At 28.7% G+C, this 14,667-nt stretch overlaps 1 protein-coding gene across 3 annotated transcripts in view; it reads right to left on the bottom strand.

Moving 5' to 3' along the window:
* The window catches only part of LOC127280960 (endoplasmic reticulum aminopeptidase 2-like), a 110,662-nt gene extending 96,208 nt beyond the window's left edge, over positions 1 to 14,454 (bottom strand). For 2 of the 3 annotated variants that reach the window (XR_007842910.1, XM_051304390.1), the window contains exon 1: positions 14,124 to 14,453. The gene's annotated coding sequence lies outside the window, so the exon portion shown is untranslated. Of the gene's footprint in view, positions 1 to 14,123 lie in introns of all 3 variants that reach the window. The other variant, XM_051304391.1, reaches the window with a different exon arrangement.
* Between the last annotated feature and the right edge of the window lie 213 nt (positions 14,455 to 14,667).

The raw sequence follows: 14,667 nt of genomic DNA, 5'->3' as shown, positions 1-14,667 counted from the left end.
TAAATATAAGTTATTTTTAATAAATTCAAATTGTTTAAATTATTATGGAATATTTATAATATTATTTTCCCGTTTGTATTAAATAATAATTGTTTAAACAATAATAATGTTAAATTGTAATAAATATTTAACAATTCGGATTATCCGAGATAGGTCCGGTCCACATTAGCTCGGATAACCGGAGTCCTACTGTATACTGAATTTAAGAATAAAATATTCTTAAATATGAGCCACGGATATATTTGTTAATTTCAGTTTTTTCTGTGTTGTGTCGCCATATTGGGTCCGCCATTTTAAATTTTTTAAATCTGACCTCAAATTTGGATTTAGCGACCCCAAAAACCCGCAAGGAACGACTTTCAAGTAAATCTGGTCAATTTTTAAATATTTTGTCCGAAATTAAAATTTTTTCAAATCTGACATCAAATTCGGATTCAGTGACCCCAAAAACCTTAGTATACCCATTGACACTCAAATCGAATTATGTTTAGTATTATTTTTCTAAGGTGCGGTCATATATGCCCAAAGTGAATGTTAGCGTAACTACAATTGTTAATTTCAAAATGTCATAAGAGTCTAAAAAAAAAGTAAAATAATTTTTAAAAAATGAGTTTTAAAGCTGAAGAGTAGTTCTTATATACGATCTTTTTGTCGAAAATTTAAAAAAAAATTCTGTTCAAAAATATTTTCAAAAATTGCTAAAATAGACATTTTTTTGACCTTTTAGGCTTTATTTACCAAAAATCCTGACGTGATGGAGCATTTTGAAAGTTACATTCGTTTTTAACACAAAAAAATCCACAAGAATCACACCTAGAACTATTTAAGAAACTAATACAGAAAATTAAAAGGTATTAAAATAAGCGAAATTGGATTAAAATAATAAGCGTTGCAACATATTTTAATACCTTTTAATTTTCTGTGATACTCTCGCAGGACTGTGATTTTAATTAATTTTAATGTTAAAAGTTACATTAAAAATTTTTAATAATTAATTATTTTTTTATTTTTAATATTCTTAAAAACAATTGTAAATAAATAAAAGTAAAATAAATTTAAATATTATATAAAATTTCACAATATATAATATTTGCATAGAGATGAAAAAATATATTATAAAGATGTACTTCCGTTCGGTAACGATTGGCTGACCAAACTCGTTAGTAACTACTTGTTTCTTATCATATACGTGCGCACTTCAACCCTTGTGTGCAATATAGCATACATAATAATGTATTTCGAACAAAAGTAAGATTTCTACTATATGCATAAATTGTAGACCTTTCGAATGGCGGAAAATTTTTTTTTTTTTTAATTTCAAAATTTACCCCTTTTTTTGAAAATCAAAAATATTTTTGATTTTTCCTAAATACTGTCCGCAACGACTTTAGGTGCTCTCTAAATCTAAATTAGTAGTTTTCTACTAATGAAAGAGTGCGTATTCGTTTACGGCTTACTAATTTGAAAAAGTAAAAAATACGACTTACTCTATGAATTAGTAGTTTTCTACTAGCAATTAGTAGCTACACTGTAAACTTGATGGTATCATTTTGGAATGCAACGTTTTGATTCGATATAAGGTATCAAATTGATCCAAATATTTGGATCATTTTCAAGAAATGATCCAGAATATGGGATCATTTTTTAATACCTGAATTGGTATCAAAGTATAACTGTCATGGCTGGCATGCTCTTATTGACAAGTTTATTAATTAATTTATTCACTGCACTGAATATTCAGATATTAAAAATACTTTTATTATGAATTTTAAGAAAGAGAGAAGCGAAAACTTATAAATTGCGAGCAATTAAATAAAAAAAAATTTATTTCGAAATAAAATGAAATACACTAACCTTTATTTATGTTTATCACATAAGATTTAAGTTAAATTCACAATCACAACACTTGAAAATTTTTAATTATTTTTATGGTTCAAATAATTATTAATAATTTATTTATTATAAATGAACAAAATTTAAGCAATGCACGCTTGATAAATATTTCTAATGCGTTGTCAATTAATGCAATTAATAATTTCCTATTACACAATATCATAATCGACATACAGTCGAATCTCCCATAAGTTAACTTCCCATAAGTTAATTTTCCCCTATCACGTACCCCCTCTATCTAAAAAAAACTTTAGAATTAAAAGAATAATACAAGTATGTACCGACAATGTTTTTCACAGTCAACTAAACTTATATTAAATTAAATATTCAAACATTTCTAATAACTCATTTACTTCACAAGACTTCAAACATATATTTTGAAATTGACCGCCATGCGCAATAGGTCACTGCGCAACTATTTCTCCTTACGCGGCAATTCTCTCATAAGTTAACCCCCCACCAGAATTAACTTAAGGGAGATTCGACTGTATATGACATTTGTAAACAAACAGGGTTGGGAAACAAGAGCCCAAAATATTTTCGTCCAAAGCAGAGTTGAGTAGGATTGAAATTATGTCCAACAATAACACAACCCCACAAAAAAAAAAAGTGTCATGTACTTTTGACCGGAATACCTTAACCCTATGTATTTTGACGCGCTGAACACGAATCCGAAGTCCGTTTTGCTCCATCACGTCAGGATTTTTTTCTAACCTCAAAAAACATGTCGGATTTTGAGAAGTAGGCGATTTTTTTAAAAATTGATGTATTAACTTCAAACTTGGTATCTGGGGGTTTTTTGTGTCGCTGATTACGAATCTGAAGTTAGATTTTCAAAATAAAAAATGGCGGATCCAATATGGCGGACGAATTTTGAAAAAATTTTAAGATTTACTTCAAACTTGGTATCTAGGGGTTTTTTGGGTCGCTGATTACGAATCTGATGTCAGTTTTCAAAAATTGATAATGGCGTATCTAATGTGGCCGATAGAAGTCCATGTTGAATATTCCATTTTGAATTTTTGAAATCTGACATCAGATTCGTAATCAGTGACCCAAAAAACCCCCAGATACACTATTGCACATTAATTTTTGAAAAATTTTGTAAAATAATGTCCCCCTACCAAAAAAAAATTCAAGGGGTATTTCCCCCCCATAAATCAGCTTTTGGGGAAAAACAAAACATACGTGTCAAATTGTTTTCAAAAAACTACAAAACTGCCAAGTTTCAGAAAAATCGGCGTATGTCACTTCCCTAGTGTTACTTGTCAGCAACTTAGAAAACCTGTAGATACCAAATTTCATAATAATCTGACAATTTTTTAAAAATAATTCCTTAATATTGAATCAGACATATCGAATTTCGGAAAACTGACATCAGATTCGTAATCAGCGACCCAAAAAACCCCTAGATACCAAGTTTGAAGTAAATCTTAAAATTTTTTCAAAATTCGTCCGCCATATTGGATCTGCCATTTTTGATTTTGAAAATCTAACTTCAGATTCGTAATCAGCGACACAAAAAACCCCCAGATACCAAGTTTGAAGTTAATACATCAATTTTTAAAAAAATCGCATACTTCTCAAAATCCGACATGTTTTTTGAGGTTAGAAAAAAATGCTGACGTGATGGAGCAAAACGGACTTCGGATTCGTGTTCAGCGCCGCAAAATACATAGGGTTAGGGTATTCCGGTCAAAAGTACATGACACTTTTTTTTTTTTGTGGGGCTGTGTAATTTTCAGAAAGTGTATGCATTTTCCAAATTCTCGCTATGAGCGCTCAGTTATCACGAAAAGGTTCTCAACCTGTTTATAAAAGTATAGTTTAGTTTCATTGATTGAAACATTAAATTTAAATTAACATTAAACATTAAATTTCATTAGTGAAAACATTGCAATTAAGAGGTAAACGTGAAACAGACTATAGTTTTTTATGTTTTTGATCAAGACAACGTTCGACACTCTTATCAGAATTTCTAATTAATAGAATTTTCATTTGTCTGAACAAAGATCGCAACATTTGAATTTTTTTCATTATTTTTACAGTTTAAATTATTTTTAACAAAACTATTAAAAAATAATTATTCAGTTTTTCCCTATTTCAAAATTACATGTGCGTTAACCTTAACCCCTTGGCTGTCGACGAGATTTCCACTGTTTTGGCCAAAAGTGTGTTGGAAAAAAATTTTTTTTGGATTTTGGTGAAACTTGGTATACTAAGGTTTTTGGGGTCGCTGATTACGAATCCGAGGTCCGTTTTTCAAAATTCAAAATGGCGGGTCCAATATGGCGGACGACTTTTTCAAAAATTGATCCAATTTGCCTAAAAATCGTTACTCGGGGGTTTTCGGGGTCGCTAATTACGAATCTGCCATAATTTTTTTCAAAATTCAAAATGGCGGATCAAATATGGCTGACGACTTTTACAAAAATTGATCCAATTTGCCTGAAAATCGTTACTCAGGGGTTTTTAGGGTCGCTGATTACGAATCCGAGGTCTGTTTTTCAAAATTCAAAATGGCGGATCCAATATGGCGGACAATTTTTCAAAACTAATCGGATTCGTTTAAAAATGGTTACTCGGGGGTTTTTGGGATCGCTGAACACGAATCCGGTGTTAGTTTTTTAAAATTCAAAATGGCAGAGATTTTTTATCAGGAAGGCTAAAAACTGATGTTCCAAGCGAATTCGTACAATTTTGATCCATTATTCAACCACATTGAATTCGACATTTTGAATTTTGAAAAACTGATGTCAAATTCGTAATCAGCGACCCCGAAAACCCCAGAGTAACAATTTTCAAGCGAATCTGACCAGTTTTGAAAAATTGTCCGACATATTGGATCCGCCATTTTGAATTTTGAAAAACCGATGTCAAATTCGTAATCAGCGACGCCGAAAACCCCTAAGTAACAATTTTCAAGCGAATCCGATCAGTTTTGAAAAATTCGTCCGCCATATTGGATCCGCCATTTTGAATTTTGAAAAACTGATGGCAAATTCGTAATCAGCGACCCCAAAAACCCCCGAGTAACCATTTTCAAGCGAATCCGATCAGTTTTGAAAAATTGTCCGCCATATTGGATCCGCCATTTTGAATTTTAAAAAACGGACCTCGGATTCGTAATCAGCGACCCCGAAAACCTCGAGAAACGATTTTCAGGCAAATTGGATCAATTTTTTGAAAAGTCGTCCGCCATATTGGATACGCCATTTTGAATTTTGAAAAACTAACACCGGATTCGTGTTCAGCGACCCCAAAAACCCCCGAGTAACCAGTTTCAGCGATTTTGAAGGAGCTTTTAATAACTTTTTTTAAGTTGCGCATATTGCGTCAAGAGCACTTTTGGCCAGTTTTAAATCCGCGCATATTGCGTCAGCGACAGTCAAGGGGTTAAACGTGAAACAGAATCCTACCCAACTCTGCTTTGGACGAACATATTTTGGGCTCTTGTTTCCCAACCCTGTTTGTTTACAAATGTCATATATGTCGATTATGATATTGTGTAATAGGAAATTATTAATTGCATTAATTGACAACGCATTAGAAATATTTATCAAGCGTACATTGCTTAAATTTTGTTCATTTATAATAAATAAATTATTAATAATTATTTGAACCATAAAAATAATTAAAAATTTTCAAGTGTTGTGATTATGAATTTAACTTAAATCTTATGTGATAAACATAAATAAAGGTTAGTGTATTTAATTTTATTTCGAAATAAATTTTTTCTTATTTAATTGCTCGCAATTTATAAGTTTTCGCTTCTCTCTTTCTTAAAATTCATAATAAAAGTATTTTTAATATCTTAATATTAAGTGCAGTAAATAAATTAATTAATAAACTTGTCAATAAGAGAATGCCAGCCATGACAGTTATACTTTTGATACCAATTCAGGTATCAAAAAATGATACCATATTCTAGATCATTTCTTGAAAATGATCGAAATATTTGGATCAATTTGATACCTTATATCGAATCAAAACGTTGCATGAGTTGATCTTAATTCTTGTATCAATTTGATACACACAAGAAAACTGTGAGTTTTTTTTACTACAAATTAGTCAAAACTGTTACTAATTCAATTGGTAAATGAATACACACTCTTTCATTAGTAGAAAACTACTAATTCAAATTTAGAGAGTAAAATATAATGGATTGACTCTAATATACATATATATATTTAAATTTTTGCAAATTTATTCCAAAAAATTCTTATTAGGTACATCGAAAATATTTGATTTAAAAAAAAAAAATAAATAAGGAGGCCAATAGGACAAGAAGTGATTGTTGAGGCTTATTAGTAGGTCAATATATATCGATAAGAAATTGAAGGCATGTAGGACGTGCTTTAATTATACTTGTTCGTTCTTCTAATAACTTATACCTTTAATTTAAGATTTTATCTAAATCCATATAGGTATAACGTAACTTTCATTATTTTAGGGAAAATCTATATGTTTAATTGACAAAAGTTTGTTAAATTTATTCCAATTTTGTAATTTATTATAATTCATCTATAATTATCTAGTTTAATTTTCATGCCTCGAACTACTTTCGGCACTAAAAATGACGTACTTTACGGACCAAAAAATAAAAAATTAGGAACCAATTTACAAACAAAAATTTATTGTTTTTTCAATTAAAATTTTGATTTTTAATTTAAAAAATGGAACGATATAGTTATAAACAAATAAATAAACGTTTGATCACTTAAAATCAAATATTTTCTTGAATTTATACTTCTCAGTAAGTAAATAAAAAACGATCCAATTTAGATCTTTTAAAAATATTTATTTTTGTATAAGATATCCTCGTTTGAAGTTTGCGTTAAAAAAAAATAAAAATTGATACGATTCATTGAAACTTGTTTCTCGGGGTTTTTCAGGATCAGTAACACAGGTCTACAAGGTTATTTTTTTTTAGATATCAGATTGATTTCCAATGTATTTTTGTGTGCTAAACACGATCCTGGGTATATTCTGAATTTCAGTATAAAATATTCTAAAATAGGTACCAAGTATATAATATTTTAAATTTCAAAATATTGTTTTTCGGTGTAGGGGAGAGTCAGCATGGTTGGGTCAGTTTTGGACTTGTGCCCATAATTTCCGTTTTAGGGTAAATTTTAAATTCTCTCGTATATGGTTGGAAAGATACACTAAAGTGGTATGTTTTTTCTGAACATTAGAAAATGATTGGGTCAAAAGTGTAAAAGTTACAGGCATTTAAAAAAAAAAAAAATTTTTTTCCCGTGTAGGTTGGGCCAGGGCTTGATGCTTGGGCCACTATAGTAAATCAATATGAAATGAAGGAAATTGACCAAAAAGGACCCGCAAATGTCAGAAAAATACTGAAATTGAGCTCATAATGATAAAATAAAATCTGAAATTAAAATAAAATTTGCCCCCTGAACCAAAAATCCGATTATTCGCGAAATTGCGGTCTAAAAAGTTAAAAAAAAATGGTACCAAAATTTATTAAAACCAATTTTTTTTTAATGGAAATGACAAACGGCGTCGTAAACAAAAACACGTTAAACAAACATAATAACAATAACAATAACGGTAAATAATGCTTGAAACTTTTAAATTACATTGTAATGAACAATTTCTGTCATTTTATTTTGTTGTTTGCTCATTCCTTTTGTTATTTAATCAAATTTTCTGTCACTGTAAAAAAGTTTTTGGTTGTCATTTTAGCACTTATTTTGATTTTCTTGAAAAATTAAATATTTATTGCAATTGCATTTTACTGTAACTGACGTGAAAAGTTATAGTTGCCATCACTAGCAAATATTTGCATAATAAAATAGAGGGCGCCAGTGTGCTAGAGCCATAAACACAGGGGTGGCCCAACCATGATGACTTTCCCCTATTATTTAAAAAAATAACTATTATTTATAAAAATTGGATAAAAAAATTGCAATTTTTGTTTGTACTGAAAAAAAAGAAGCAAAATGTTTACAAAAAAAAAAAATTATTTGATGCAATATTTTGACTCAACATAATTTTTTCTGAAAAGTGTAGAATCATGTCTTTAAAATTTATTGAAATTAATTTTCATTATATTTTAGTTATAAAATAAATAAATTTTTAAAAAGTAAACATCAAAAACTTTTCTATTAAAAAAAACCTTTTCTTTTTGAATAAATTATTAAATTAAAAACATTTATTTTGCAAACGATTGTTAATATAAACAGTATATGTATATAAAGTACAAAATCCTCGCATAAATATATCTAGGATATTTCTCGAATAACTTTATTACAATAAATGGATTTACTGAGTAAAATTATTACCTATGCAAACACATTATAAACGCACTTAATATTATGAAATTGAAATAATGTTTGCGCTACGTTTTATTGTTGCGCTCTCCGCATGCAAGAAACAGGTATTATTTTCAATTTATATATATATATATATATATATATATATATATATACTAGCTATTGTATGCGAGGATGTATACTATGTATATATATATATATATATATATTTAAAGTATTATACAGTCGGAGGTAAGCAATCGATATTTCACGAAATTCCGGCTTGTATATAATCGGACATTTTAGTGTCTCTTAATATAAATCTCGGTCCGAAAATGGAAATTTTGCATAGAGTTCTCTTTAAGTCACGCGAACAGTTCAACATAAATTTATACTTTGATACCGCACGATAGGATGAATCGTGTAATATTCCTTTAAATTGTACTCACACTATTATTCTATATTGTATAATAGAAATTTACACAGTGATATAAATAACTTTTAATCCAACAATTGAACAAACTTGCCTAATACCATTTATAATAATAAATATCAAAATTTATAATAGCCTCTCTGAATTTGAATCAGTGAACTAAGCCAGAAGTTGGTTTCTAAATAATTTAGTGAAATTTTCACTGAAAATCAGTCGTATATCATTGATTTTCAGTGAAAATTTCATTAGTTATTTTGTTAATACAAACAAAAGGTAGTTCAGTCTTAATATAGTCAAGAAAAAGTGTTATAGTTCAATGATCTATAAGTCAACGTAGCTTAGTGGTCATAGTACATGGCTCGCGTCCCAATGGTCCTGGGTTCGATCCTCCATGCGTGCGAGATTTTTCAAAAATATTCCTAAGTGTTTGATAATCTTATCAGAATATTAGATTGAAATAAAAAAAAAAATTGTCATTTATTTATAAAAATAAAAATAATCTCATCGAATAGGTCAATTTAAAGGAAAATTGACTAGGTCCTAACAAATTTTTCCCCAAGTAGGATATTTTAACTAAATAATAATAATAATATAATAAATATAAAAAGATCGGGAAGAGCGTGGTCCTCATCAGAGATAGGGAAATCTAGTTAGAACCCCATCAGTCCCACATTTTAATTTCTGCACGAATATTATACAATGAAAGAAAATATACAGGGTGATTTTCATGCTCCAGACGTTCAAAAAAATTTTCTTTTTAATTACACTTTCTTTTTTTTATTAAAAAAACGAAAAAAATAAGATTAAAAAAATTTTTTAAGGAGTCCGGAACATAAAAATCACCTTGTATATTAATATTTCAATAAGTATAGGAGAAATTTTAGTGAATATTGTTCAATTTAGAGAAAAAGTGTCAAAATAGGAATAAATATTGATAATAAAAAATTACAATATATATTTCAATTTTAAATAAATGTTTTTCAAATTCTAGTCAATTTTTACGAACTTTAATAAAATTTTTAATAATTCCACAAACTCTATTCTGCGATTTAGTATTTTTTAAATCAATATTTCACATTTTGACACGTTTTACCTAAATTGCAAAATATTTACTAAAATTTCTACTTTTAAATTTAATTAAAATTTTTTATGTCCCAATTAATTATAAATGTTTATAGTAAAATTTGGTTTTTTGGCTTTTTATAGGACAAGTAAAAGATATTAAGAAACATCTTTAACGAGGGGAATCGGTACCGATTCCGAAACGTTAAAGATGTTTCTTAATATCTTTTACTTGTCCTATAAAAAGCCAAAAAACCAAATTTTACTATAAACATTTTAAATTTAATATATATATATATATATATATATATATATATATATATATATATATATATATATATATATATATCATTACTATATTATAAAAAGATATCGCCGCCGCCGCCGGTGATTCAAGAATTCTTGACCTAGGAGGAGGGAGTCCCCCCTCTTCAATTTTGAGGTTATGTTCGTTTCAAGGCTCTGAATTTAGCCGCAAGTCCCCCTTCCTCCTCTCATTTCCCCTCCTCCGTCAAAAATGACCTAAATTTTGAGGTTATGTTCGTTTCAAGACTCTGAATATAGCCGCAAGTCCCCTCCCCTCCCCCGCCAGAAATGACCTAAATTTTGAGGTTATGTTCGTTTCAAGGCTCTGAATATAGCCGCAAGTCCCCCCTCCCTCCTCTCATTTCCCCTCCTCTGCCAAAAATTGACCTAAATTTTGAGGTTATGTTTGTTTTAAGACCCTAATAAAGCAGTAAGTCCTTCCCCCTTCCCTCATCTCTTTCTGTATTTCCCGCCAAAAATAGGGGGGGCAGGGGGGCGTAGCCCCTCTAGTATAAATATATATTTCTTTCAGTATAGAATCGACAAAAAAGTAAAAAAATAAATTCAGTTCTAAAACAATCAATAACGTTGAAATAAAATATTTATAAACATGAAAATACTGCCGTACGAAGTAAAAACTTAGTTAACTCATATTTTGGCGAAAAATGAGTTTTTGGTATCAATGGATTCGTAATAAAAAAACGCGTCTGATGGTATTATTAAAAAATTTTTATTTAATTATTTATTGCAAAAAAATAATTATAAAAAATTGTCGAAAACCCAGAAAATGAAGAAATACTACATAAAAAGTATGCTAACTCGAGTTAAGGAGTCCGAAAGTCGTAGCTCGAGCATGATATAAGAAACAAAAACTCAGTCAACTCGAGTTGAGTATTTTTGCTGTCAAAAACGTAGTCGAATTTCATGCATAGTTTCGAAACGAAAACCTTAACTCGAGTTAAGTGAGTATTTATTTCGAAAAGTGGCGTGAGCTAGACCCTGTGTTTCGAAAGCAAACTCCTCAACTCAACATCGTTTAACTTCGGTTTCTCGTCGGGTTGGTTCGGAATCTCGCGTGCTATGATCATGCCGGTTTGTTATTCTTGCAAATAATGCACCGGCTTTTTAGAAAAAGTTTACTTTAGAAAAAAATAAATAAGTGAAAAAAAAAACGAAAAAAATACAAAATTTTCTTTGATTTTTTTTACTTTTAAAAAGTTTAATTAATAGTTTTTTACTGTTGATTATTATATAAAGACTGTTGTAGTAATTATAAACAGCTGTTGTAAGTTATTTGAATATTATAAGCAAATATAATCAATGTTTTTCCACTAATAACGCCGTTTTTTCATACAATCCTTCTACACATTTTTAATTGTAATAAATTTTATACTGAAACATGTTGATTAAAATTTAATTTTTAAAAAAATATTAATAAATAATAAAATAATAAAAAAATATATAAATTAAAAATAATAAAAATAATCTTTGTTAATCACAATCAGAATAAAATTTAACTCAAAAACAAATTTTTTATAATGTGTATTTATTCCCCCACCTCGCGTGCTAGCTTGAGTTAGGTGAGTTTTTACTTCTGAGCGGCGGCTCGAACTCGCCTACCTTTTCGGAAAGCACTCCTTAACTCGAGTTAACTAAGTTTTGCTTGTGTAAAAAAACACTTATCTCAATTATTTAATATAATTTGTTTAAATAATCAATTTTTGACAACGGATTTAGAAAGAACTCTATTTATTTACCTAGAAAGTGAAGTTAGATTAAAGAATTATTTATATTATATTAGGTTTTTTAAGACAAACAGTCTTTCATCATTTTCTCGGTTTCACGAAAATATGAGTTAAGTAAGTTTTTATTTCGTACGGCAGAATAGCAAATAATAACAAATAAAATATTTATTTAATTAATTTTTCTCTTTCGTAATTAAATATTTTTATAAAATAAAATAAGTTTTCGCAAAAGTTGAAATTAAATATTCGACATCGCACAAAACTATTGACAAAGAATATGAATGATTTTTGAATAAAAAAGAAGAAACAAAAGCATATAGAAGGCAATAATTTCCCGATAGACTTAGCCAGTAGAAATATCTCGCGATTTGTTCCGACAGTAATGTAATACTTTTAGCCGCGTTATTATATGTATTCGCAGAAGTGGATTTAATAAAATATTAAAGCTATTAAATATGAGTGCGATAATTCACTAAAATTTAATCGTTAACAATTATTATGAGAAACGATTATTATCAAGAGTCTATACAAATTTAGATATATGCAATTTTTTATTACAATAGGCTTATTTAATAATAGAATTTTTGTCTATAGAATAGATAAAAAAAAAATTATTAATATATATTGGGAATGTTATAATTTTTAAATTAAATTGTTTACTAATATTTTTATATATATTTGTTACACACTGCACCTAAAAATTACATAGGCATGCAAAATTCGACTCTTTTTTTAATTTTCATTTCAAATAGTGCTTATCAAAGAATTTTTGTCCGTTGAACACGATCCCGGGTCTCAAAATTGTCTATCACGTCAAGATTTTGAGAAAAGTGGGAGTAAAGGCCAAAAAAAATTTTTTTTTTTCATTACCCCCACTTTTCTCAAAATCTTGACGTTCTAGGCAATTTTAGTACCCGGGATCGTATTCAGCGGACAAAAATACATTGGAAACCACTCCGATATCAAAAATAAGCAAAAAAAATTTTTTGGGGTCTTTACCCCCACTTTTCTCAAAATTCTCTATTTTTTTGGTCTTGCGCCTTATGAGTCTTAAAGTGTGCGAATAAAGCTTTAATGAACGGAAGTCTTTAGAACGTCAGGTTAAAGAGAAAAAAAATATTTTAAAAATCCCAAAAACACGTTTTTTGTGGTCTTTACCCCCACTTTTCTCAAAATCCTGACGTGCTAAAGAAGTTTGGAACACAGGATCGTGTTCAGTAGACAAAAATACATTAGAAACAACTCTAATATCAAAAATATAAAAAACTATGCAAGCCTGTGTTATTTGAGAGAGAGAAAATTATTGATCAATTTCAAAGCATTTTTTTTTTTTTTTTTTTGGAAATGTAATTAAGTAAATATTTTATTTTAAAACTTCGTGAAATGAAAATTTCACGTTTTGAAATGTTTGCTGATATTATTTTCAATTTGTATAATAATAAATACATTAATAAATTTCAGGTTTTTAGTTGGTTATGTTATTTATTGGAAATAAATATTTATTATTCTAAATATAGCATCAGTTATAAAACAAACAAACATTTATTGGAGTAGTTAAAAAATGTTTTTTCTTTGTTTATTATTTTATATTATATTTATATCTATATTATTATAACGTCGGTGAAGTGTATAGAACGTTTATGATCAATGATTGAAAAAAAACAAATATTTTTCATCCAGAAAGTAATAAAATTTTTTGCCTACAAATTATATTTTCTTTTAAAATTTGTGAATCGAGAAAAGTTATAAAAATTTTTGTAGACACAAAATTATAATAATTTGCAAAGAAATATAATTTTACTTCTAAATCATTGATCATAAACATTGCGAATTTCATCGACATTTGTTATATTATATTATACTTTTTACAATTTTTTAAAATACTAAGTGCTTCTGCACTAAAGAGCATTCTTTTCCTTTTGTAAGCTTGTACATTGTAATTAAATAAATTAATATTATGTTACACTATATAATATAATAACTATTCTCTAAAGCATGAATAAAATTTTTGGTGGAGCAATTAAAAAAAAATATTTTAGCTTCAAATGAATTTTTTTCCCCGAAAAACAATAGGTATTTAAATATAGTTGTATACAAAATATACAATTAAAAGCAATTAAAAACATAACGTAAAACAATTTTGAGTTTGCAAACTTTTAGTTTTGAGTACATAAATAAAAGAAAAGACTTGTTCAATTTATTAATAAATAATAACAAGAAAAAACACTTTTCTCAGTGTACCTTATTGTAAAAAAAGCAATTCAATCAAGCAATTTGATTCTAATAAACATTTATATTTCAAATAATTTTTATTTGAACCAAATCAATTTATTTGAATCGAATTTTTTCAAAAAGTATGATTTAAAAAAAATAATATTATTACACTATAATAAAGATGAAAAATACCATTTTAGAATTCATTTGTGCAGTTTTGAAGAAAAATGTGCGTGAATTTTTCTCACATAATTAGCCGATTGTAAACACAGTTGCTGGCACTTTGATTTACACTTTTTTTTCGATTGTCATTGACACGCGTGAGGTTTTACGGACATTGACATCCGGTGGGATGGGAGGTGGTAAAAAATGAAAAATGATATCTCGAATGATTGGTCTCCACTTCGCACCCCCACGATGTAAACGGCTTAGGAGACAAAGTCTAACTGAGAGTTAGTTTGAGAATCGAGCGTGGATGAATTTCCGGACACAGAAAGAGAGAGAGGCGCGTCGGTCAGGATCAGCTACAGGTTGCGCCTGGTCGGGTTCGTCTCGTTCATATGACGCAGACCAGGCTTCGTATTATATAGGGGTCGAAGTCTGTCGGGATATGGCGAGGGGTTGCCACTTGCCAATGAAAGCTAGGTAAAAAGCACCCCTTATATATATATATATTCACTATGCGAGAACCTCGAAATCAAGTCCCTTTTCGGAACTGCGCGTCACGACTAGTACA

Source organism: Leptopilina boulardi, unplaced genomic scaffold (genome assembly GCF_019393585.1).
Source record: "Leptopilina boulardi isolate dan_hultmark-lab unplaced genomic scaffold, ZJU_Lbou_2.1 LbouV2_259, whole genome shotgun sequence".
NCBI classification, from domain to species: Eukaryota; Metazoa; Arthropoda; class Insecta; order Hymenoptera; family Figitidae; genus Leptopilina; species Leptopilina boulardi.
This window is presented reverse-complemented; position numbering and strand designations above follow the sequence as displayed.